Raw genomic sequence first — 25,524 nt, 5'->3', positions numbered from 1 at the left:
AAAGGTTAAAGGTATTTTATTTATTTAAAATATCTTCTGTGGCGGCTCCCCCATGCCACACCCAAGCTCTCCATACAACCACATCCTTCTTCATGGTCTAGACCAGTGAGTCTGTCTGATCCTCCCATTCATGCACCCTGGCTGAGCTTTATACCATAGGTTCTCAACCTGTGGGTCAAGATACAAAATTACAATACGAGGTTGCAATGAAATGACTTTATAATTGGGGATCACCACCCATGAGGAACTGTATTAGAGTCACAGGGTTAGGAAGGTTGAGAACTTCTGCTCTAGATCTGTCTCTACACTCCAGGTTTAGACCAGGATGTCCATCCTGCACACTAGAGCAGTCAGTCCCCTGTATCCACCTGACTTCGTTCCACTGAAGAGATCTCCAACCTTCAGGACCAACCAGGCCCACACATCTTCTCTTCTGTCCCAACCTGCTCTGTCCATCTCAGACACGGAACTGACTAAAGGAGTCCACTCTCAGACCTCATTGCAAAATACAAACAATATGACAGGTCAAACCAGTGTCTTCTCTCTAAAGCCTACCTGTGTATATGTTTGCAGATGAGAATGACCTGGATGAGCCCAGGACACAGAACTTAAAATAACATTCTCAAACTTCAAAGACTTCAAGGAGTGTCGAAGTCTGGTCTGTTGCTGTGTGCTAAATACTGGCCCTCAAGTCCTTATTGGCCCCAGGAATAAGAGTCCACACATAGACCCAAGTGATGCTATGTAACCTTCCCTCCACCTCCCAACACACACACACACACACACACACACACACCCTTAATCCCAGCAAGTTGTCCCTGATTGGTGAATAAAGATGCCTACAGCCTATAGATGGGCAGAAGAGAGATAGGCGGAATTTGGGTTCCAGGGCTTGGGGGCTGAGGAGACCACAAGAAAGGAGAGAGGACAAGACCCCATGGGGTAGAAATCATGAAAACATAGCCATGAGGGCTAGATTTGGAGTTAAGAGCTGCCCAAATGGAACACGGCAAGTTATAACTTGGGGTTATTGATGGGAAAGTACATTCTAATAGCTTAGGGGGCAGATATCTATTCAGCTCTAGTGGTATAAAGGCTTATTATAAATATAAAAGTTACGTTTTTTTATCTGGGAACTGAATGGTCAAAGACAGAGTAGACACTCCTACTTGAGATGAAATAACTACTACAACAAGGGAGTCTGCAGAAGACACCCAGAAACAGCTGAAGGGAATTAAAGAGAAGGCACAGGCACCTGAGCAGTGCCTAAGAAAACCCAAACAAGATTCCACACTTTCCCCATGAGAACCACTCAGCAAACCAGGGCTAAGAGAAGGTCAGGGCTACATGAAAAACAGCACATGTGAAAAAGACACAGCGAAGATCAGACTCTGGAGAAGGCAACTAGGCAAGAAAAAATTAGAAGTTATTCAAAGTGGAAATGTAGTAAATTTATCTCTTGCCATGTTCTGTAATGCAAAGTATTCCACAAAAATATCAGAACCAATAAACCAAATTCAGTAGAGCAGCAGTATACAAACTCTGCAGACAGAAACCAGACACGTTTCTCCACACTAACCATAAAGAATATGAAAGAGAAATTAAGAAATCAATTCTACTTACAACGGGATTGAAAAAAATAAAAGACTTGGTAATTAACCCAAAATAAAAGTCATGTATAATGAAAACTGGAAAGCGTTTCTGAGGGACCTGAGGGAGACAGGAATGAGGATAAATAAAGTGTGTTCACACACATGTAACATGAGATGAGGCGTGTTCACGCACATGTAACCTGAGAATTTAACATGCGTGATACTGTGGGTAGCTTTAACACAAGTGTCTACCAAAAGGTCAAGGGCTTACTTTGATGAAGTTGAAATATCTATGCTACAAGTCGTACGCAATCAATGTATATCAAATGAACAAAACAATATTAGCCAAGAGCAAAGCTGAGGGAATCATACATCTTGATCCCAAAACTTAAGATGACAAGGTATTTACAACACTATGGGGCTGGTAGAAAGTCAGACATGTAAACCAAATTAAGTCAGATAGACAAACTAGAAGTGACTCCTCACGGAAAGGGCCACATGACTTTCAACAAGGGTACCAGTCATTCCCTGGAATAAAGAAACGGCCTTTTCAACACAAGGCTGGGAAAATCACATACCCACAGTCAAACAATGGTGCTGGATAACTCAATAAAACATAACTCACAATGGATTTGAGACTGAGTTAGTTAGGGTTTCTATTGTTGTGCCAGTCACCATCACCACAAGCAACTCGGGAGGAAAGGGTGTTTGACAGCTTACAGCTCTAGGGTCAAGCTCCATCATGAGGGAAGCAGGGCCAGGAGCTTACTGCCAGGCAGCTCGGAGGCAGGAACTGCAGTGGAGGCCATGGAGGAGTGCTACTTACTGGCCTGCTCCTGAGGGCTTGCTCGCTCACCTTGGTTTCTCATACCCTCTAGGATGACCTGCCCAGGGCTATCACTGTCTCCAGTGAGCTAGGCCCACCCACATCAATCATCAATCAAGAAAACACACTACACACTTGCCTATAGGCAAATCCATATGGAGGCATTTTTCTCGGCTGAGCATCCTCTTCCCAAACAACTCTAGCATGTCTCAAGCTGGCATAAAACTACCTAACATAAGGGCTAAATGTAAAGACCAGAGCTATGAAATCCCCGCGGAACAATGGGTGGCAGCAGATTCAGCAACAATTTCTTGGATGTATCAGCAAAAGCAAGACATCAGACATCAAAAGGAAAACATTGATAAATCTGACTTCATGAATGTCACAGGCATCAAAAGATACTGCCAGCAGGAAAAAGTCAACCTGCAGAGTAGGTGTGAGTGTTTGCCAGTCACTTATCTGGTAAAGGGATAATAGCAAGAATTTACAAAGAGTTGGTAAAAATAAATTAAATTTAAAATGTGCAAAGGAACTGAGCTGGCATTTCTACAAATGGCCAACAAACTTCTTTAAAAGGATACACCATTAAGTAAATCCAAGCCAGCACTATAGTGAGCCATCACCTCACACCTATCAAAATAGCAACTCCACAGAGAAAATATCAAATGTTGGCAAAATGGAGAAAGACCGGAACCCTGTGAACCATTGTTAGAAGGATACAGCTACTGTGGACTCAGTATGGTATCTAAAGAGATTAAAATAAAATGGCCAATCAGGGTCTGTACTCAGGAGCAGGAAGTGGGCCTCAAAGAGACATTTATAAGAAGCTTTATTCACAACAGTTACTATGTCGAAGTCGGACTGGGCCTATAGCTCAGGGCTAGAGTGCTTGCCACCACAAGGGAGGCTCTGTGTTCACTCCAAATACTGGAAGATTCGTGGCAACAGCTTATATGTCTGTTGACAAACGGATAGCCAAAAGGTGTGTTAGGCATACAGTGAATGTTATTCAGCCTTCAAGGAATAAAATTATGACAGATGCTACCATGTGTGTGAGACCCTTGGAGACAGAATTCTAAAGGGAAACCAGTCACAGAAAGAAAAATGGTATGTGAACTCATTTCTACACAGTAGCAACCAAACAAGAAGCCGGAAGGTGGATGGGAGGTGCTGAGTCTGCTGGTGGCAAGAGCGGGAAGTCAGGGTAGGAGATCCAGAGTCCCAGTGCTGAAAGGTCTGTCATAGGTGACAAAAGCCACATGAACTTACTAAGCGACACCAAACTCTGTACCTCAAAATGGTTCACGCCGTATATCTGTGTTTATTGTACAGTGGTAAACATTGGAAGTAGAGGCTAGAGCATTGGTTCAGCAGTTAAGAGCACTGTCTGTCTTCTAGAGGACACAGATCAGATTCCCAGAACCTAAATGGTAGCTCACAACCATTTGTAACTCCAGTCCTAGGGGATCCAGTGCCCTCTTCTGGCCTTCTTGGGCAATGTGCACAACACCCAGCACATACATACATGCAAGCAGAACACCACATACATCATTTTTTTAAATGGGGAAATACACTGCATCCAGAGCCTTCTCTACAGTATTGAGAGTTGGCAGGAATAGATCCAGGATTAACAAAATAGAGGTTGTGAAGGCTGAGCTATACTAATGGCCGTGTTGGGGCCTTCCCATGGCGTCTCTCAGCCCGCTCCTAGCTTCAGAGCTCGCACGTTTTGGTTCACCCAAACCCCAGCCCCGTTGTTCAGGACTGTTGGTGCCCAGTGTAGGCAGAGGGAGAAGAGTTATGAAGACAATTGTTCCTGAGACACCAGAACCTCGGTGCGCCATCTCCTGGGAGGCGTTCCTCTAGAAGATCCAATTTAGCCAGTCACACAATACTGTGGGTGTCAACCCAATCCCACTGTTGCCAGTGACTGTTTCTACTGTGGGAACAGCAGCTATGTCACACCTCAGGGGTGACAAGTCAGAGAGGGCCTGTGTTTGAACTGTTCCATCATCCATGTACTTCCAAGGAACAATGTTGCTAAAATCTGTGGCAACATTTTTAAGCTGCTATGAAGCCATGACTTTGGGACCCAACACAAGTTCAGCCACAGCCACTAGAACTTAACTATAACTCAAAACTGTGAGATTTCAAGGTCATTCTAGGACATCTACAGAGGCCAAAAAAATCTGCTCCTTAACACCCTCATCTCTTGCTGAGATTGAACATGGGGAGTCTCTTCCTGGATGGCACTGGTCACATTAGAGCAAGCATCCTCTTCACCATCTATTTAGAATCATGCATTTTGATATTTTTTATGGTTTTAGTTGATTTCCTTCTCAAAGTAGCCCCGATCCAAGTGTCAAACATGCTGCTTGTGTTCCCCAGTACAGAGAGGATGCACACATGCCAGAGAAGCTCCAGTTAGCATGAGGGAAAGTTAAAGTGCACTGGAAGTGTACAAAATAATAGATATACATTCAATAGACACACACAGAACAAGGCTGGCTGGCTGACAAGCTGACAGAACTGTTGTGATCAGACACAAGGAACAATGGTGCAGCTGTCACTGTCTCAGGCTTGTGACAATTGTACACAACGTAACTAATAACTCTGTAACTATGACATAGAGGATATACCCACCAGTCTTAGGGCTTCTTCTCATTTGGAAACATATCTAGGGCCAACCCACATGGCTTATAAAATCCGCCTCCTCAGAGATCCAAACAGATTCCAAACACACCATAAAGTGGTTGTAAAATAAACACTTCTAAATAGCTCAGTGTGCATTAGCTCTGGGAAAGAAGGTCATACTGTGCACCTCACACAATGTGACTACATAGAGCTTCATGTAGGTAGCCTCATTGCTTCTCCTATTGGGGTCTTAGCTGCCACAGTGCAAATCTCTCCCTCTAATCATCTTATGAGGTCACCAACAACAAGTCTTATTATGCTCTCATATGGGAAGAACAAACTCCTGGCCTGGTCCTGGTGTGTCTCCCAGGGAGTGGCACTATTAGGAGGTGTGGCCTTGTTGGAGTGGGTGTGGCCTTGTTGGAGGAAATGTGTCGTTGTGGGTGTAAGACCCTCATGCTCACTCCCTGGAAGCCAGTCTTCTCCTAGAAGCCTGCAGATGAAGATGTAGAACTCTCAGCTCCTCCTGCACCATGCCTGCCTGGATGCTGTCATGCTCCTGCCTTGATGATAATGGACTGAACCTCTGAACCTATAAGCCAACCCCAGTTAAATGTAGTCCTGCACTGGTCCTGTAAGAGCTGCATCGCTCACGGTGTCTGTTCACAGGAGTAAAACCCGAACTAAGAAGCTCCCACAGTAACACATAGTAAGGGCAGGCCACACACCCCACCTTTGGGAGGCCAATTTCTAACTCTTTCCATATCTATATGACCCATTCAGGGATCACACTGGCAGAGGGAGCCATCCAGGTGATAGGTTCACAGTGACAGAACACTTGCTTGTCCCTATAAAATAACTGTGCATAAGTTCAGAGACACTAGCTGGCCCACCTGAAACTGTGCTATGCTTGCATCATTCAGGTAGACTGATGGGCTGTCCTGAGAAGCAGCCATTCCTCACTGCCTGTGAACTAACACCACTCCCACTGTCCCCAGCACCCAAACCGAGACCGTATCTGGGAACTTCGAGACTTTAAAAGCACAACGTTCTAAATATGCCACAATCTTTAAAAGATGCTTTAAATGTACAGGGATTATTTTTAACCCTTTGACCACAAGAAGACATCCCCTGAGCCTTTCAGAGTAACACCCAAACAGATTTTTTTTTTTTTGTTACTCTGAGTGCAGCCAGGACTCTACCTCAGTTCTACAGGGAGGAAAGGAAAGTCATGTCTAGTTACCTGTTCCTTACAATCCAGTAACCTAGACAGTTCCTGGAATAACAGCTCTCCTAAATTAAAATTCACTTAACAAGAGAATTGCATTAAGCATAATGCATTCTTTTTCTAGTGGCTCCAGAGTCCTCTAAAAATATTTCAGAGTCTCATCAGGATGGTAATTACAAGGCTGAACAATGGATGCCAAGTGCATGACAGACTCTGGGATTAGTGGAGGGAGTAACTTATAAAACCTTGGAGGTGGCACCTGTATGTGACCCCAGCATTTCGGGGGTGATGGAAGAGTCTCAGAAGTTCCAGGCCATCCTCAACTACATAGTGAGTTTTAGGCTAGCCTGGGGTACATGACATCCTTTCTCCTGCTTCAGAAAACTAAAACTCAAATCAGAACAAAACAAAACCCTTGCTGGCTTCACCCAGTCCTGAAAGAAGAGTGTGTATGCAGTCTACGGTGTGCAGCCGCCTGCCCTCCGACACAGCCCCTCTGTCTTCACTCCCTCACTTCTGCTAGGGGACCATACAAGGCACACGGCTCAGGGGCCGAGGCAGCTCTACTGCACCTCTCTCATGCCCCTCACAGAGGAAACCCTCCTCTGGGATGTTGGTGTTTGACCTGGGTCTCCCTCCCTGCACATCAGGCTGTGAATGCGTGTGAGACCCCACAAGGCACTTCCAGACCCTCTTTCTTTGCAGCTTCATAGCTTCTTCATGAGTAACTGGAGCTAAAACCCAAATATGTTTTAAGAGAAGCTAGTTTTCCTGTTTTCTCGTGACCTTGAGAGCATCTCAACTTGACAGTGTTGTAGACTTCCATCTTTGCCACAGAACCACTGAGAAAGAAGCCAGGGACTGGAAACAATGACAATTTCACTGAAAGCTAAATGGTGCCAACATAATTCCTAAAAAAAAAAAAAAAAAAAGTCAGGAACTCTCCATCTCTGATGGAGAATAACTGACAACTCGGAGCAACAGAGGCCTCATGGGTTTTACTTCCAGACAAATCAACTAACAGGGATTAAATCTTCAGATTCCTGCAAAGATTGCACTTCTCAATTGTGTCTAGTTCGAGGGGGTGAGAGCTACCTGTGTCTCCCCTTCTCCCCTACCCCAGATCCTGCCTATCAGAAGTCATCCAGATATTGCCCATATAATTCAGGACATTGCTGTGTCATAGACTCCAAGGCTGGTAAGCAAGGGCTGCACTTAGGGGCGGAGACCTGCACCCTTGGTCGGAGGACCAGAAGCCCCTCAGCAGGAGTGAGCCTTGAGTTCCACTTCTCCCTGCCCCTTCTGGCCCCCGCCCCCTTTGGAAGGCTGCCTCCGCACAGCGCTTTCCAGGAACAGATAACAGCAAATCTGATTGTGTCCAGCTCTAATGAGAAGAAATTCACTTTACATTTGGAATTTTGTTTTCCGAGTTCATTTGTGATATATCTCATTGGTTTCCTAGGGCTACCGCAGCAAAGAATCACAAACTAAGTTGTTTAAAATGAGAGAAATACCTTCCTGAGCTTCTGGGACCCAGAAGTCTGAAATGCGGGTGTCTGCAGGTTGTGCTCCCTCAGAAATCTGGGAGAGAACTTGTCCTTGCCTCTGGCAGTCTCTGGGGTAACTGATACCCCCAAGAGATCCCCACCAGATCCAGCAATACACAAGACCTACTTTCCACGGACCTGCCTGTGCCTCCTCAAAGGACGCCAGGCACACTCAGAACACACCCAAAGGAGTCCCTGTCTCAGTGAGATGTACGATGGGCAACACCATTTCCAAATAGACCCATAATCAATAGTCAGAGTCCCAGATACTGGGGTAAGACTCCCTAAACTTCCTTCTGAGGGACACAAATCAAATACAATGTAAACACAAGGAAATCTGCTTTCACTATAATAAAAAGTCTTCAGAACTTTCTCTTTCCTGAGTAAGTGTGTCAGGCGCTGTGTCAGGAGAGCACTGGAAAAGCCCATTTAACTACATCTCCCCCCAGCACGGGAACTCTGAAGCCTTTCCTCTTTACAAACCATTTTTGCCCAAAGTTGTTTTTTTTTTTAAACAAGACTAAAGGTATACAGAAAAATGAAACTAGATACAAACCAAACATCTGCTGATAAATCATAAAGAAACTTCATTTAAAACAATTCTTTGCTTTGGATATATTTACTAAAACAGAAAGCAGATTTTCTTACTAGAATTGGATTGCTTATTTGTTTTTATTTGAAGAACGAAACCCCGAGTAACTGGCACGGCAGGAGTTTTTCAGCTGATCGATGTTTTGGTTTTATTGATTTAATCATCAATGTTCAAGATGGTACTTTGCATAAACATGTGGTACAACATGGTACATGTTTGCTGAGAGCCGTTTCAGAAATGGCTGGAAAGTCTATCCTGATCCCAAGCCAAAATTTAATGACTTTTTTAAAAATGAAACTCAGGCCAGCAACTCAAACAGCAATTTTTACAGTTTTGGGGTTGCTTTGTCTTTTGTTTTTGAGATAAGATCTTATATAACCCAGGCTAGCTTTGAACTTCCCATGTAGCCAAGGGTAGCCCTGAACTCCAGACACTTATGGTTCCATACTCCCAAGTTCTTGGATTACAGACTTGGACCACCATATCTACCCTGAAATAGCAATTTTTTTGTTCGAGACAGGGTTTCTCTGTGTAGCCCTGGCTGTCCTGGAACTCACTCTGTAGACTAGGATGGCCTCGAACTCAGAAATCCGCCTGCCTCTGCCTCTGGAGTGCTAGGATTAAAGGTGTGTGCCACCACTGCCTGGTTGAAATAGCAATTTTTAAATTTTTAAAATTGTATTTTATTTAGTGTAGAGAGAGTAAGCCCTTAGAGGTCAGAGGACAACCTACAGGAGACAGTTCTCCACCTGGACCATGATTCCTAGGAATCAAGCTCAGATCTTCAGGCTTGGCAGCAAACACTTGCTGGGACATCTTGTATGCCCTCAAACAACAATTCTAGGAAATCAAGCATTGTTACAGAAAACAATCGGAAATATATTGGTTTGGTGTTCGCACGCAGAGGATGGCAGTGAGAAAATATTAAACATCTTGAAAACATTGTTTTCTGTAATTAAATGGTTCTGCTTCTACGGGAGTTTGTAAAGATAGTAGAAACAGCACCGTGCTTGATAAATACTGCACTGAGGGGTTCCAGGCCTCGCTCCTCAGTGCTGCTTAGAGCACTGAGGCAGAGGGCGCAGCACACACCGCACGTCCGGAGCCAGGGATGCAGAGAAGCCACGGGATATAGCAAGGGGAAGAGCAGCCACAAACACGTCATTAGACATCTGATTTCAAATTGAGTGCTGAGACCTTTCACTGTTGCCAAATTTTTCATGATCTCCACATTCAGTTATGAGACCCTATGTGGGGCCATGGGCAGTTTAAGATGCTGAAACTTACATGTACATTGGGTATTTTCTTGAGATAGTCTTGCACCTCAAAGAATAAGGATGGATAGCATCGGGTATCCTATCAGGCATAGAGAAAATATCAAATAAATATGTGTTGATTGTTACTGATCAACTCCATGTTTTCTACATGCATACAGCTTGCCATTATAAACATAGAATGTGCTTAATATATTTAAATCATGTATGTATGTATGTATGTATGTATGTATGTATGCATGTATGCTTAAGCCAAAACCTTTTGTTGCACTAGGGTTATCTTACTAGGATTCCATGTGAGTATCATTGGACTTTTAAAAAAGACTGTCAGAAGCAATTGCTGTTTTGTTTTGTTTTGTTTTGTTTTGTTTTGTTTTGTTTTGTTTTGTTTTTTAGAGACCAGGTTTCCTGCATAGCCCTGGCTGTCCTGGAACTTGATCTGTACAGACCGGGTTGGCCTTGAACTCACAGAGATCTACCTGTCTCTGCCTCCCGAGTGCTGGGATAAAAGGTGTGTGTCACCCCTGCCTGGCTAGTCAGAATCCATTGTAATTAAGAGCAATCGAAAATGTTAGCTATGTTGATCAACAAAGGAAAATGTAAATATTTTTAAAAATCTAATAAAAAATTGCATTGCATGCATTGATTTTAAGACACAGTAGAACAAAAATACAACTTTTTAAATTGCCCATGCTGTTCACTGGCAGTAGAAGACAGAGTCTAGGCAGTGTGTACAAATGGACTTTGATGTGCTTCTGGAAGGTAGGAAAGTCTTATCCCAACATTTCAGACATGCATTTCTGGGATAGAACCAGGTAAGAAGGCTGACCCCGAGGGAAGTGCTAGCACTGTCTATACACATGGGACTATCTGCTGCCATCATTCTCTGTAATGTAAAACTATCTGATCTCATTTTCTCTGGCTAGTGTGAGGCCCCATGGGAGCTGGGGAGTATACTTAGGGCACAGCAACATGACAAACCCACAAACCACTATGTGAAGGCAACTTGCCAAAACTTTAAAGGCTCTGAGAGGGCAATGGCCGGCCATTGTTGCACCAAGCTGGTGAGACACTGGGGGTTCTGTTTGCACTTTCAGCTCAGATGCTAAATACCTTTACAATCTAAATGCCATGGAAACCAAATCCAAGTGAATTCACTCAGCAGCACAGTCTTTAGCCTTTAGCTGAAGAAAGGAGCAGGCAGAAGGCAGTGTCACAGAGTTAGCATTGGGTCTATAGTTTCATTGCCACACCTTCCCTAAGACGCAGCCACACTCAAGGAACATGAGCATGTCGTGAGGTAATATGGGACAGGTGGAGGAGAGTGGACTAGACAGAAAGGGACAAAATCAGCAGAAGTTCTGGGAGAATTGCTAATGGAACGTGTGTGTGTGTGTGTGTGTGTGTGTGTGTGTGTGTGTGTGTGTGTGCAGGAGATGGGGGTTGCCCAGGGCAGCCAGCCTTTGCAAGCCTTCCATGAGAGTGTCAGGACCCTGGACGGAGAGCCTTGCACACTTCCTTCTGCTAGACTGCTTGCTTCCTTCTACAAAGAAAACAGGCACTACCAGCCTCACAGATCCAGGCCTATCAGTAAACACTAAGATGTAGACAGTGCTGCTGCTGCTGCTGCTGCTGCTGCTGTCAATAGCTAAAAGTAATGTGTAGGAGGAACTTAGCCAAGCAGATCCAGCTGCAATGCTGGCACATTCGCCACTGATACTTCCACTCCAAGTCAAGCTAGAATCTGCTGACATGGATAGAGACCACAGACGCTGGATCAGGCAATGGAGCGAGCCAATGAGAAAGAGACAGCACCACATCTAGCTACTTGAGAGCCAATGAGATGCTGGGGGTGCGGGGAGGTTAAAGTCTTGCCCAGTTCCTACAATAAACGAGTCTGCTTTTGTCACTTGCCCGACTCCCAGAGTCTGTGTCACTGACTCTGAGCCTTCTTATCCCTGCCCCCAACGATCTTGGTTGGAGTCGCAAACAACATCTGGCGCCTAATGTGGGGCTCAAACTTACGACCCTAGGATTAAGAGTCTTATGCTTTACCAACTAAGCTAGCCAGGCAACAGTAAAGACATCTAAAACAATTCCTCAGTTTACACTGAGGGTGTTAGGTGCCAGTCAATGTAACAGAGATCTCTACTATGACCCTCTATAGCACAGTTATTGTGATGGTTTGTATATTCTTGCACCAGGGAGTGGCACCATTTGAAGGTATGACCTGGTTGGAGTAGGTGTGTCACTGTGGGTGTGGGCTTAATACTCTCACCCTAGGTGCCTGGAAGTCAGTCTTCCACTAACAGCCTTTGGATGAAGATGTAGAACTCTCAGCTCTGCCTGTGCCATGCCTGCCTGGATACTGCCATGTTCCCACCTTGATGATAATGGACTGAACCTCTGAACCTGTAAGCCAGCCCCAATTAAATGTTGTTTTTTATAAGACTTGCCTTGGTTATAGTGTCTGTTCACAGCAGTAAAACCCTAACGAAGACCCTAAGTTATTATGCCCAGCTCCCCACATAGTATTGTCCTGTCTATGGATGTCACCATCAGGTTCTGGAAGGACCAAATCCTGGAATATCCATAGTTGTTACCTAAAACATTACTGAGCCAAATTGGAACATGGTAAAAGCACCTTGCCCATTGCTGGTTCTTTGAAAAGAGTTTAGGATAGATGGCCATGGAGTGGATCAAGGTGTTTCAAATGTACTTATTGTGTGTGTTATTCTATGGATTTTCAGAGTTATCGTCACATGGCCAGAAAATAACCTTTTAAATTTCTTACATATTCATGTGCTCCCTCCCAAGACAGGAATGTCTAAGTCAGCACCAACATCCTCCCCAGGGAGCACCACCCACCAGCAGACACCCCAGTCAATTATGGAGCAGAACTGCGTTCTCCAGGGAAGTTCTTCCTACAGTGTCTCATTTTAGACAGGTATAGTCCATAGAAAGTTCCAGAGATCCAATAAACACTGATATTTATCTCAGCATGCTTTCTCAATTGTTGCACTTCTTTTCTTATATTTCTTTTGTCTTTTACATCTTTTATTAACCTTACTGTGTCTGTGGGTGCACAAGCATGGGCGTATGTGTTCTGTAGCACTCCTGTGTAGGTCAGAGGACAACTTATGGGAGTTGGTTCTCTCCTTCTACTCTGTGGGTCATGGCGATTATAAGCTGTAGGCTTGGTGGCTGGATATAATTCCAAATAGTCATTTTGGGCTAACCTATCTGTCAGCAACTTTTTGCCTCTTCTCATTCTAGCATGTACCTTTTCACAGTCAAAATACTCTCCACAACCTCAATAATAGTGTGATAACAAGGAACCACACAGGAGTGTAGTATTGTAAAATCTGCAGGGTGAGATGCTGGTTCACGGACATTGTACTGGACCTTGCTGCCAGTCTCTTTAGCTTCCAGTGCAGGACCCACCTCTGCTTTAGCTTAGAGGGGGCTGGGCAGTGCATCCTGAGTTTTCTAGTTTTCTGTCTGTCATCCATTCTAACATAAATGCTTCACAGGTCACAATGTGTGTCCCTTGGCAGCAATGAGGAGAAATGTAATGCTGGTGCCTTTGGGTGTCGGTGAAGGTGGGGTCTGCCTGGCCATTGCTCGGTAATAAGTAATTTGAGACTCAAGGCTTTCAGAGTATACAGCTGCCAGGTTGCCAATGGCTCTGGTGTGCAGTGCACATCCTTCTTGTCCTCCTTGTTAAGTGGGAGCTTGAAATGATGCCCCTCATCTGGGCCTCTCCTCATGCTGGGCCTCCCCTCATGCTGGGCTTCCTCCCAGGCTGGCCCTCCCCTCATGTGGGTCCTCCCCTCATGCTGATTCTCCCATCACGATGGTCTTCCCCTCATCTGGGCCTCTCTTCATGCTGGGCCTCCCCTCATGCTGAACCTCCTCTCATGCTGATCCTTCCATTATGCTGGGCCTCCCCTCATGATGAGCCTTTTCTCGTGATAGGTCTCCCCTCATGCTGGTCCTCCCATCACACTGGTCCTCCCCTCATGCTGAGCTTTCCCTCATGCTGGGTCTCTCCTCATATCGAGCCTCCCCTCATGCTGGGCCTCCACTCATGCTGAGCTTCCCCTCATGCTGCTCCTCCCCTCATGCTAGTGCTCCCCTCATGCTGGTGCTCTCCTCATGTGGGGCCTCTCATGCTGGGCCTTCCCGTCACAACTGCTTTAGCAAGTTTTTTAAAGGCACAGTTTTATAATTCAATGCTTTTTTTTTTTTTTCAAAATGTGGCCAATGGGAGCCTCTTCATATCAAGCTGGTGTCCCTTCTGTATTCTCTTAAGTCACTAACATGTCCTTTGGGAATAAGCAAAGTCTCCACACTCATAGAAACTTTACTTTTCATGAGCCCCAACCCCAGTTTTCTCTCTTCGGGGTGCAGGTGACTTAGTAACCAAGACGCAGTGCATCTTTCTCGTGGCAACTGGGTGTCATCTCAATGCCCCGCAGTGGACAGAGCCATGCACCTATGAGCTTTGTGATACGAACTACGCTGCAAACCCACAAAACCCAGTTCAAACATCTTCTGGGCGGGGCTGGGAAGACGGGTCCGCAGTTAAAGGTGCTATCCAGGGCTGGGAAGATGGGTCCGCCGTTAAAGGTGCTTATGCTCATTCATCTTCCAGAGGAACCAAATTTCACTCCCAGAAACCATGCTGAGTGATTCACAACCACTTGTAACTCCAGTTCCATGGAATCCAATACCCTCTTCCAGTCTGTGTAGGTAACTGCAGTCATGTGCACACGCCCACACACAGACATATCAGTTAAAATTAAAAGTAAGATTCATTAAACCATACTTAAGGGGTCTTATTCCCACCCTTACCCATGTTACCAGAGTCTGTCCATCCTCTAGAGGAGACCGTTTATTGGCAGGGCACTTTTTGTGTAGTTTTGGGTTTGTTTCCAAAAACTATATGTAAATATATCCTTATTTCTCAGGTTTTTTTTTTTACACAAAAGCTGCATTACAGGTAAACATATATGAACTATGGCATACTGCAAACATTCTCTGCTGCATGTAGTTTAGTGAAAAGCTTCCAGACAAATCCAGGAAGGTGTCAGTGAGCTCTTGCAGGCACCGCCTCATGTCTCAGGGCTGTGGACCCTCCCCCAGTAAGAGAACAGACCAAATTCCAAGCAAGGATTGGGGTTCTCTAGGTGGCATTAGTTTCCTTCTAAGAACTGTCGTGCAAACATTTCTACAGGGGCCATCTGCACACACCGTGTGGAAGGAGAGCTCTTCAGGTGTTATTAATGAAGAGCGGGGTGGGGTGGGGGCAGGCATGGTGTGATAAAGGATGCCAGATATTCTCACTGAGCTGACATCCTGCTGGCATGGTCAGCAGCACACCAGTCTCTCCAGGTTTGAAGCTTTGGGAATCTTGAGTGGAGTCTTCCCTGAGGAATCTCCCTTCTATGTCCAGGCCTAAGGGTATTATCTATGATCGTTCTGTACACACCATCTTTCCTTCTGCAGAGCTTAGCTATATAATTATCAAGACCCTCCCCCTCTTCTATTTGCCCCTGTATTCTGATCCTCCTTTTTGTAGATCTCTCTAGAAGATCACTGCTCCTCTGGGGGCCCCGTCCCTGTGTACCCACGTCACTCCTATTATTTAGATGTCCCTCCTCCTGGATGGTCTCCCTACCTTCCCCCTCAGGCTCAGGGGGTGTTAGTGTTTTGCTTCCAGATGAGAAAGATGTTCTGTAGGATACATCATCGTGGTTGATGAGCAGTCTGCTTTGAAGACTAGGGGAAAAGACACAGTGAGAAGATACTCATGTGCCTGCTACACACAGGCTTTAGCAAGTGTTCTGTACTGTTGCAAGTCTAAGTTATGGTGTACGCCTCTTGACTCTGTAGAAGACAACCCTCCCCTGTGATGAGGAAGGTGTGCTTCCGGCATCTCCAGAAGCACTGGTTTGTCCTCACATTATACATATATGCATGGTTACATTATACATATATGCATGGTCACATTACACATATATGCATGGTCACATTACACATATATGCATGGTCACATTATACATATATACATGGTCACATTATACATTATACATATATGCATGGAAAAGCACAGTTTCCTGAACATTTGCACTGTGCTCATTCAATTTTTAACTACATTTGTCATGAGAGAACATATCACCTCCTTACCAAAAAGTAATTAACCCACTTAGGCCCTCAATTATGTTTCTTAATTATTATGAACTAATTAACTACACTGAGGATGGATGGTTACTAGTTTGAGAACAAAATCTGTAATCACCCGTTACCTAAGTTTGACACAAGTAAAAATCAATAAGAATCACTCACAGATAAGTTTTTAAACACAATATAAATCAGGAGTTTATCTCCAGGATCTAAGCAATAGTTACTAGAGGATGGAGCCAGGGTATAGGGTTGTCATGAGTCCAGAGATGTTGAGCTATGCACATGGAAGCCCATCTACTCAAAAGACATACGCAAGTATTTTTTCTTTTCAAGACAGGGTTTCTCTGTTGTAGCCCTGGCTGTCCTAGAACTCACTCTGTAGACCAGGCTGGCCTCGAACTCAGAAATTTGCCTGCCTCTGCCTCCCAAGTGCTGGGATTAAAGGCGTGCGCCACCACTGGCTGCTTTTGTGTCGACTTGATACAGGCTAGAGTCATCAGAGAGGTAGGAGCCTCTTTTGAGGAAATGCCTCCATTGGATCTAGCTATAAAACACAGTGATCAATGGGGGAGGGCCCAGCCCATTGTGGGTGGAGCCATCTTTGGGCTGGTGGTCCTGGGTTCTATAAGAAAGCAGGCTGAGCAAGTCATGGGAAGCAAGCCAGTAAGAAGCATCCTTTATTGGCTTCTGCATCAGCTCCTGCCTCCAGGTTCCTGTCCTGTTTGAGTTCCTGTCCTGGACTTCCTTCAGTAATGAGCACCATTTTGGATGTGTAAACCATATAAGCCTTTCTGCCTAATTTGCTCCTTTGTCATGCTGCTTCCTTACAGCAAAACAAAACAAACAAACAAAAAAACCCCTAACTAAGACAGATACACTATGAGCTAAATAGCATAATCCTCTTTTGAAATAAAACACAGTGCTGGGGATATAGATTACTGGTAAAGCACTTGCCTACAGACATGAGGTCTGGGTTCAATCACCAATGCTATCATAAACAAAACCAAACAATAAAATTATTGGATAGACTCGACACAAACCATGGCACACAGAGCACACATCTCTTTGCTTCAATATCATCTCTTGAGGGCACAGACAGTCCTGGCCGCCATAGCTAGGTGTACTGGCTGATTTTGTGTCAATTTGACCTAAGCTGGAGTTATCACAGAGAAAGGAGCTTCAGTTGGGGAAATGCCTCCATGAGATACAACTGTAAGGCATTTTTTCAATTAGTGATCAAGGGAGAAGGGCCCCTTGTGGGTGGTGCTATCCCTGGGCTGGTAGTCTTGGTTCTATAAGAGAGCAGACTGAGCAAGCCAGGGGAAGCAAGCCAGTAAAGAACATCCCTCCATAGCCTCTGCATCAGCTCCTGCTTCCTGACCTGCTTGAGTTCCAGTCCTGACATCCTTTGGTGATCAACAGCAATGTGGAAAGTGTAAGGTGAACAAACCCTTTCCTCCCCAACTTGCTTCTTGGTCATGATGTTTGTGCAGGAATAGAAACCCTGACTAAGACACTAGGGGAGAGCAGGGACACTGCTGGACTTGTGATAGTAACATCTGCCGGTGCACAACACAGTCAATGGCAGAGTCATCCAGCCCAAAACGTTAGCTGCACAAAGGCTAAGAACTACTGTCTCCTTAATGGTTCTTCAGTTCTGTGAGTCACTGAAGAAGCCCAGGACATATCGAACACTCTACCCCCTTATGTAAGGTAGTAAGAGAAGATGCCTGGACACTAGCACACCCCTCTGGTCATGGAGGTCAAAGTTAGCTATGACTTCCCTTTCACAGTGGCTAAGCTGCTGAGCACTAGCATGCTGGCCTCTCTTGCCTTGCCCTCTGCGCCCAAAGGTGGCTAAGTTCCAAATCTGTCGTGATCTGTTGGGGTCCAGACGCTCTGTAGTTCCTCTCTCAGGTGCAAAACCTGGCCCAGATGTGGATTGCAGAGAACTGTAGACATGAGATAAGGCCTAGGAGGAATGTTCTCGGAGGAAACAAGGCCACAGAGACATGAGAGAATGGAGGAAAGGATGCAGGGGAAGGGGTCAAAGAGATGGTTTGCTCAAGCTTTACTTGCAATGCCACCTTTAGTAGCTAATAGAGAGTAATAAAGCAATGAGAAAAATAAAAATTGTCCAATCTGAAGTGAACCCAGAGTCCTATGTCTTTACCTACCATTACCCTCTCTCCCAAGTCCTGGCACTGCCCATGGCCGTGCTGGCTGTGGCACAGAACCAAGTCACCCCCCTGATATCCTCACCCTCCAAGAGAACCACCATCGTTCCTGGAAGCAGGGAGTTCTCCTGATGGGCCATGCCCACTCCCAGCCTTTCCTAGTCGTCTCCTGCTCACCTGCCTCACACAGAAGCCTGAAAACTTTAAGTGAGTCCGCTTAGCATTTTCCTCAGTATCAGGACTGTCTATCTCCCTAACCGCCATCCAAAAAAAAAAAAAAATATGTCCCATGTTGAAATCCTAAGGCCCACTATCTCAACTCAGGATGGCTACATTTGACCCAGGGCCTCTGAGGAATGAACAAATGGAAAGGAGGCTGGAAGGGCTCCCTGGTCTGCTCTGCCTCAGGATTAGGAAACCTAGATGCAAAGATGGTGGTCACACACAAGTCAAGGAGCAAGGCCTCAAAAAACCAACCCCACTGGCACCTTGGCCTTGTACTTCTGGCCCCCCGGAAACGTGATGATCACGTGTTGCAAGGGCTTTCTGCTTTATGAGACAGATGCAGAAAAGTCGTAGTAACACTCCTCTCAGCGTTCCCATCCTGTGTGTGCTCCTGCACCTGCTTCAGCTCACTGAGAAATCAGCACGAGAACATACATTTGCCCACCCCGAAGCTATGTTTGGCACATAGAAACTAGACACAGACTTCCAGATAGATGAATGAATGAATGAATGAATGAATGTAGATCACCCATTCCCAGAAATTATAATTTTCCCAGAAGGGACCATGAAAATGGATTAACCCCAATTTATAGAGTTCTTGGTTCTGAATTTTTCTTTTTTCTTTTTAAATATTTATGTATGTATGTATGTATGTATGTATGTATGTATGTATGTAAGTACACTGTAGCTGTCTTCAGACACTCCAGAAGACAGCATCAGATTTCGTTACAGATGGTTGTGAGCCACCATGTGGTTGCTGGGATTTGAACTCAGGACCTTTAGAAGAGCAGTCGGCACTCTTAACCACTGAGCCATCTCACCAGCCCCTCTGAATTTTTTTATGTGAGTTACAAACTTCTCTAAAGAAAATTCTTTAGTTAACGAACAGACAGGGAAATGGAAGACCCGTGGCCATACAGCACATCACTGTTGCAATTGCAACCCCACAGAAGTATTGGTGCTTTTACACCTAGCTTAAAACACAGGCTGGGGTGTTCCCAGCTCCAGTGTAGTCTATGAGACCATGGTTGTACATTAGTCCATGACTATATAGGAATCACATTTAGATCTTTATTCAAAGTAAACTTAAAACCCAGACGATGAGAAATCTCGTGATTTAATACTTGGCAATATATTTTGAATTGTCACTTTTGTGTGATGCAGCTATTTGACAAGCTTGTGCATGTGTTTACGTCCTTGTCCATGTATAGATTTTTGCACACATACCTCCACATCCAGGAGACAGGGTTACACAGGTGCTTCACGATAGATGGGCTAAGCTAAGTTTGTAAGTGGGTCTGAGCTTGGACAGTGACAGCATTGTGGTATGAGCCAAGCTAGTATTTGACCTGCTGCAGTTCTCCACCGGGGTTGGGACCACTGAAGCCTAGAACAGCCCACTCCATCGGTGGTGACTCTCCTGGCTGTGTGGGTCATCCAGTCTGGGAAACCCAGGCTATGTTAGTATAGAACTTCTCTGTGGCTATTTTCACTGAAAATAAAACTTGAACATTTAACCTTGTCTTAAGTTCAATCTTTTTTACTTGTATATAAACATTATGTATGTGCATGCATGTGTTTGTGTGTGTGTGCGCGTGCATGCACACACTCATGCATTTTAAAATATGAAAAAAAATCATATCAAAACAGCTAATAGCCAAAATGTGCTGTGCTCTGGCCTCCTCTGCTGCCATGGTGATCTCAGCCCTCACACTTCAAGGGCACCGATCTAAACAGTGGGGTACACAGTGTGGCACCTCAAACAGGCAGACCTGCTTTCCCACACAGGAATAGTGCCCACTCCAAGGCACTTCCCTCCACCACCCCCCATCCCCTCAACTCGTATAAGGCCTTTAAGGGGACAGGGGACATGGCTCAGCTTCTACACCTGAAGCAGTCTCCCAGGGTGCTTTCTCCCTGGTCAAAGATGCCCAAAGCCCCTTTAAAACCAGCTGCTAGAATACCTCTTCTCAAAGTGGGAGAGATGAAGTATCTTGTGCATGGAGAAGCCAGTTCTTCCTGGGACTTCTACAAGATGGGGAGACAAGGAGATGAGGCCAGCAAACAGGAGTGTGCCCTTGATCTCTCTGCATCCAAGGCCTAATGTCTACTCCAGAAATAAAGAGATGTAAGCCCTCACTTCCATATAACACCATGTATGAAGAGCTTTCTAGCCAGGTCAGCCTCATCTGCTATGGCTTGCCCTTGGTCCTTGAAGACTTGGGTTTGGTCTGGTGTACCACAGACTGGACAACTCTGTGGGACCTTGAATGTGTCCTCACATGGTTGAGGAGTGAGACATTTCATTGGGTCTCTTCTGTAGGGTCACTAATCCTATCCATGAGGCCCCACCCTCTGGCTAAATCCTGCCTTAAAACTAGCCTCACAACACTACCCATCTCCTTGAGAGTGAGGATTTCATATCCAGGGTGTAGGGGTAACTCAAATTTAGAGCACAGTACAAATGAAGTGCCCTAGCAAGAAAGAACAGGTCCCTGAGCCTGGCTGTCACCCTGTGGTCTTGCCTTTCACACCAACAAGAAAATAAAGAGAACTGGAATAAGCCAGTCTGAAAGACTGAACTGAGCCACACTCACTAAGTAGTTGTTAAAAACACTGGGCATAAATAGATGTTCTCCTTTGGCAACTTTTCTAGGTCACTGGGTATTTTAAGCTACTGAGGGAAGCGTGTGACTTTTATTAAGTGTCTGGGATAAAAGGAGCATAGAATATAAATTTTCCATATTTTAGTCTTCAGCGTCCAAATAAACTCCAGGTTAGTGGATTTAAAAAAAACAAAAACAAAAACTCAATGTAGTTTTCTCATTGTTTTGTGGCAATAGATGTCCATGTCACTGCACTAACCCGCCAGGAAAGTGTATGTGGCAGTCCTATGTTCAGGCATAGAGCGCTGTGCATGGGCCTGCGGAAGTTCTAGCCTTGCCTTTAGCTGACCTGCAGGGCAGAGGACTTAAGGGTCCATCACCTACCCTCCTGTTCACAGAATTAAAAACAACAACAACAACAGCAGCAACAACAAACACAAGCAAAAAACCACCCTCCTACTGTTGCACTTTTCTGCAACTTATGAAGCTGAGCCCTGGGTTAGAGCTGTAGAACTCTACACTGAACTTTACTGAGTGTATGTGTGGGGTTGTTGTTGTCAATGTTGGTTGTGGAATCAGGACCTTTTAAGGCAAGCATTTTACTACCAAGCTGAGTCTCCAGCTCTGCTCTGATGTTGTCTCAGGTTTTAATAAAGATATTGTAAGAGAGATGCAGAAGAGACTAACTCATTGCTGGTCCTCAAGGAATCCATATAGGGAATGTTAACCGATACACACAGCACTGTGAGAAGGCTGTATTTCTGACTATTCGTGGATTGGCATACACATAGATGTTAAGAGTCATATGACTAATAGTCCTTCTCTTTATCCCTTGGTTTTGAGGAGCCTTAACCTCATCTTCAATACAGAAACAGGATGGAACAATGGTGACCAGGACCACAAGGGGTAGGGGAGTGGAGGGCTTTGGCCAAGACACAGGTTTCCCAGACAAGATGAGCACATTCTAAAGATCTGATACCTGGCAACAGACTGTCCTTGGTAACATCACTCCATGAGTGTAGAGAAGTGTGTTGAGTGATCTTGTATATTCTTACCACAGCAAGAACACACTGCTGGGCACCTGGCTGTGTACGCAGGTTCTGGCACCACACCCAAGTCAGACAAAAGGATTTGGCTGTGAGGACAATGACAACAGAGAAGCTGGAGCCAGTGCCCTTCTGTCTTTCTTCTCCTCAAAGAAGCTTCTTCGGGTGGGGGCTCCCTTGGGTGTATAGAATTCGGGAAGAACGTGAAATGCCCACGTTTCTGACTTGGCCTTTGGGGACACTTGGGAATGGTTTGAGTGCTCATAAGAAGAGTAACAGGGTTCCTGGCTGAGGATAGGATTCGTGAGCACAGCCCAGGAGGAAGAACACTGGTCCAGCAAGGATGAGACCTATTTGCATATGCTGGATGGGATGCTGGGCTGGATCTAAGAGCTTTGGGTAGGAACCAGGTAGGGATCCGAGTTATATTGTTGGATTTACCTACAGCAACAGATGCCAGAGACTGGCCCTGCGTTCTTCTCCAGTATGAACAAATTATGGAGAACCCCAGGCCACACCACTCTCTGCTACATTGCCTGCTGCCTTAAACATACCCACATGGCATGTCTAAGGTCTACTAGCTTAGAACCCAAACACTATTGATGTTCTGTGTCAGATCCATGATGGTCTAGTGTACCACAGACTGAAACCAAGAAACCAAGCTCTCCTTGAGATGTTTCCTACATCCATCTCTTGAGAGGAGAGCTGTTCACAACGTGAGAATCACACGTTGAGTGCCAGAAAGCTAGCGACTTTTTTTTTTATAACTGTTTAGTTTTAATGTTCAATGTCACTTTCATGAGCTATGAAGGGAATTGGCCTGAATTTATGACAACTGTGAATCGCTGAGATATTTTGTAAGTGTGGTTTATGGTTTTTAAGCCCACCCAATGGGACGACTAAACACTCACAAATTGTCGAGTCAAGTCCTTATCCACAATACCTTAAGGACGAGATTTTACTTGCAATTCTCATATTGAAATGTCGTATTACAAATCGATCTTGCCAATGTATTTGAAAACATCTTGCTGTCTTATCCATTTGCCTAATTAGGATGCTCAGTAAACTTTTTCTCCCATGAGAATCCAAATGAGCACAGTAACGCGAACAGAGAGTGGGTGTTCACTACGGGAAGGAATTTAGCCGACCACCAGCATGGCTTCACACCATTTTATCCTCACAACCACAAGGCAGGTTGTTTGTGGGGAGCAGATGCTGGGCTCCCCATGGGTAGCAATTTGCACATGAAATCTCCCGTCCTTGAGATCATCTCTATATCACCTAGAATACCATACACAGTGAGCACACTAGGTAAGCAGTTGTTAGGCTGCATATTTTCAGGAAAATTATATCGAAATATTCAGTACACATTTGGTAACAGATGTGGTTTCTCAGGTGTTTTCAGTCCATTTGGTTGAATCCATGGTGTAGAGCCCCCGGGTTCACAGAGTCACAAATATCTCCATGAAGGATGAAAAGGAAGCTTAGAAGCGATGAAAGGAACAGATTCACAGCTCAGGCTCTGATCAGAATCCATTCTATGCAGCAAGGCAGAGATGAGGCATCAGCAGTCTCTGTGAATGGGGCCCAAATTGACAGAGCTCGTGACTAAACAGAAGCGTTTATTATAGAGTCTTTGGGACTGTAACTTCCTAAGGCTTTATATCTTAGAGATCCCTTTTATTTATACATACAAGACAGTTCACATCAATAAGTGCTTTCAGCAGTCTTCTATATCCCAGGCTAGCATCAACTTGCTGTATAGCTATGCTATGGAGGACTCAGAGCTTCTATTCCCCATCTCTACCTCTTGAGTGATGAGAGTACAGGTGTGAGCCACCAAGGCCTTGTACATTCCAGGCAAGCATGTCACCAACTGAGCTGCATTCCCCACATCAATGAACTTAGAAAAATTCATGCAGTCATCTGACCACAGTGAAATGTCCTTTCTGTGTCTCTGTGACCAGTGTAGCATTGGGACTGGCCTTTTTCACTACACCTGGTACTATTGAGATGCCCTGACCTTGCATGGATCTTTGGCTTGGTCCTTCATTTCTACAAGTGGAATACAATGTTTATCTTTGCACAAGCTGATGGCCATTTGACCTGACTCTGGAGTGAGTGTGTGTGTGTGTGTGTGTGTGTGTGTGTGTGTGTGTTGAGTAAAAGTACTATAAATGTCCACATGGAGGTATCCGGTAGACATTTTTAGGTCAATATCCAAGAGCAGGACTAAGTTCAAGGTAAGTGGATATTCATCTTTATAAGGTACATTCCAATTGTTTCTCAGAGTAGCTGTGCTGTTTTGTGTTCTCACCACCCTTGAAGAACAGCTCGCACATCTTGCCTTTGTCAGCATTTACGTTCTAGGCACTGCAGTAGCCAGACAGTACAACCTCATCATGTTTTTAATTTGCACTTTCTAAATTATTAACTACGTTAAGCATCATCTGCGGTCTCCTGTCTTCCTCCCTTGAGATCTTCCTTCCCCTCCACATCACTGGTCCCTGTATAGGCTCATGGGTTCTACACGTATTCACAGTCAAACCTACAGATCTAAAGGTTTGATATTAAAGGCCCACCTAGAGTAAGAACATAAGTCGTCTTTCTAGGTCTGGGTTACTTCACTCGGCATTTTTTTTTCTGGTTCTAGCCACTAGCTCACCTACAAATTCTATCTTTCTGCTCAGCTGAGTAAAATTCCACTGTGATGGAAGCTGCAGAGCCAACCGTGCAGACAAATGAGAAAATATCTTGGGTCTGCGGAAGGCAATGGTCCTACATAATAATAAACATGAGATGTCTGACCACTCCTCTCTGTAGACTGCCACTCTAAATACGGTTTTCCTATGATTTAGCTTGACATCTCTGCTGACTGGGTGTACAGATTTTAAAAGCAAACGAAAAAGAAAATCAAGTACTTCTCCAACCCCCCAAATTCCACTGTGTATTGATACTTTATTAGTTGATGGACATCAGTTCCCATGTCCTAGCTACTGTGAATAATATTAATTATTTGATTAATAATTAATTACTATGGATGAGCTTGCATCTCTATAGCAAGAATAGAGTCCTTTGAGTAGATACTGGGTCAGGCAGTAGATCCATTTCTAGCTTTCCGAGAAACTACCATATGGACTGCCTCGGCAGCTGCACCAGTTCGTGCTCCCAATGGGGCATGGGTGTTCTCCACTCCCCAGAGCCACACCAGCATTGCTTGTCTGTGTTTCTTACTCTAAGCCCTCCTGCCTGGAATACGATGAAACCTCAAAGTAGTTTTGTGCTTTGTTGGTGGCTAAAGATCCCTTTAAAAGTGCTGTACACAAATTTGCAGCTCTTCTTGCGAGAACTCTGTTCAATTCAATAGCCCAGTTTTTAATTTACTTGCTTGCTTTGTTGCTCTTTAGGGATTTTTTTTTTTAAAGTCCTCTGAATATTCTAGATATCAATCCTTCAACAGATGCATGGCTGGAAAACCTTACTCCCTCTGTAGGCTGCCTCTTCCATTGATTAACAGTTTCCTTTGCAGTGTAGGAGCTTATTAATTCCAGGAAGTTCCACTTGGTGTCTGCCGGTTGGCCCCATTTC

The 25,524-nt window shown here is 44.8% G+C and overlaps 1 protein-coding gene and 1 non-coding gene across 2 annotated transcripts in view; one reads left to right on the top strand and one right to left on the bottom strand.

Moving 5' to 3' along the window:
• Gm1604b (predicted gene 1604b) overlaps positions 1-25,524 on the bottom strand; it is a 62,055-nt gene that overhangs the window by 20,387 nt on the left and 16,144 nt on the right. The window lies entirely within an intron of this gene.
• Positions 24,646-24,733, top strand: Gm25119. Its single transcript, XR_003952451.1, has one exon.

The sequence above is a fragment of the Mus musculus genome, chromosome 17, assembly GCF_000001635.26.
Source record: "Mus musculus strain C57BL/6J chromosome 17, GRCm38.p6 C57BL/6J".
Classification (NCBI taxonomy): domain Eukaryota; kingdom Metazoa; phylum Chordata; class Mammalia; order Rodentia; family Muridae; genus Mus; species Mus musculus.
This window is presented reverse-complemented; position numbering and strand designations above follow the sequence as displayed.